A 2,029-nucleotide genomic window follows, 5' to 3' on the forward strand; every position below is an offset into this window, starting at 1 on the left:
GGGGAAGAGAATTTCATTTAGTAATGACCATCTGAGGAAATAAAAATGCTCCTCAAGTTGCCTTAAATGTGAGTCCTCTTATTCTTAAATATATCCCCTGATTTTAGTCTTCCCCAGAAATCGAATCATCCTTCAGTTATCCACATAACTCACACGCACCAACATCCCCACCCTCTGCTGCACACCTCACCTCCTTAGAAGGAAATTTGCACTTTGTGTCGCTGTTGATATACTCCTCTTTCAATTTCCAGTAAAAGTAGAACATGGCTTAGCTGATTGTCATGGAACAGGAGACAGGCATGGGCCAGACTTGTATCATATATGGCAATATCAACAGTATATTGCAGCTGATGACCATGTTCTTATCACAGTTGACAGGAAAGTTACTCTTAGTTTAACTCAACTTTGATATGTTCCTCCCGTTCTTGATGCATACCCCAAACTATTTTGCCAGTACTTTTAAGTAATCTAAACAAAAAGTCAAATGCAACTTGGCCGGTAAAACCATTGTTTGCATCAAGAAGAAACAGATAGCCTTTGTCAACTCGTATAGTTTGAGCTTTGACTGTTCACTTCTACTTGCTGTTGTCTGAAGCTTCAGAGATAGAGGATAAGAAGAACCGGAAGGTCAAACTATGTTTAGGCTTCTGACATGAAAGGTTTTGCTGAATCTTGTTTTGTCTAGTTGCAAGGATGTTACTGAGCCACATTATTCCATTAGACCACTAATCACAAACTCTTCTACATATTTTTTGAAAAAGATACAAGAGCACATATCATCTTGCTCCACAAAATGGATGGACCTTAAACCAAAAGATACCTTGGAGGACTCTGGGACAAACGTGCCTGCTGGCACTTCACGTTTTGGAGCTCCTTCCTAACATTGACCACCATTGACTGCAGCTGCAGCAGATCTGTACGCTATTCTAGAATCGGGACATTTACCTCTCTCTCTCTCTCATACACACTCACATACATTTGGAATATCTTTTGAGAATGAAGAAATTCATAATATTTGCCTTGATCACTTCCACCAGTATATCGTGGAATCAGGAGTTTCATGTTGCTTCAACATTTCAAATCTGTCTTGAATTCCATGATGTTTTCTGAGGGTCAGTAGTTTTATGTTTAGATTCTGTATCTCCCTATCTGCCAATCTTCAAGTCTTCTAATAAATGACAGTCAGCTGGTGGAAGGCAGCGGTCAGAGGAAAACACTGCTGTGATATCAGTGGAACCACGAGTAGTTGAAACACAAATACAATAGCTGTTTTAGAAGGATAAAAACGCCTTACAAAAGCACAGACCATTTTTCAACTTTGCATGTTATCCTTGTGCAGGGGCCTATGATAATGTTCTCTGTACCATTTCAATTTTGGATTACTTGAGGCCAAAGTGAAAACAGTATTTTTTTCATAACTCACTTCTTAGACACAAACTCTTCCCTTCACTGCCTTCATGTGTTCTTAATGTACTGACCTGAATTTGACACATCACACAAGTCCAGACTGATCAGAGTAGCGTGAATATAGAAACAGGAGATAGTCACTCAGCCTCCAGGGCCTATTCCACCATCTGCTATAGACCATAGGTGATCTGCATGTTAACTCAGCTTACTCACCTTTTGACTGGATGTCACATTACTCTTGCATCAAAAGATACTATGAATTTATCTTTAAAATTCAATTGACCTAGTAAATCAACTTCTCTCTGAAGAAAACTTCAGATTTACACAAACCTTTCCATGAAAAAGTTTTTCCTGAATGCTTTTTGAAATGGTTTTGTTCAACTAAGGAGTTGATGGCCTAGTTTTTTATCCCTCCAAAAATTCTGTTCTGGGACCCAGGTTTGAATGCTGCCATGGTAGTTGGTGGATTTTAATTCAATTAAAAAAAAAATCTGGAATTGAGAATCTACTCATGACCAAGAAACCATTGCTGATGGGTGAGGAAAAAGCTGTCTAATGGCCTTCAGTGAAGGGAATCTGCCATTCTCACCTCATCTGGCCTACATGTTACTCCAGACTCACA

General features: G+C 39.2%; 1 non-coding gene across 1 annotated transcript; it reads right to left on the bottom strand.

Annotated features, from left to right (window-relative positions):
- Positions 1-1,294: 1,294 nt before the first annotated feature.
- Positions 1,295-1,399, bottom strand: LOC125483233. Its single transcript, XR_007262189.1, has one exon. It is a non-coding gene; the product is annotated as a U6 spliceosomal RNA (small nuclear RNA).
- Between the last annotated feature and the right edge of the window lie 630 nt (positions 1,400-2,029).

This window comes from Rhincodon typus, chromosome 5 (genome assembly GCF_021869965.1).
Source record: "Rhincodon typus isolate 14 chromosome 5, sRhiTyp1.1, whole genome shotgun sequence".
In the NCBI taxonomy this organism is placed as follows: domain Eukaryota; kingdom Metazoa; phylum Chordata; class Chondrichthyes; order Orectolobiformes; family Rhincodontidae; genus Rhincodon; species Rhincodon typus.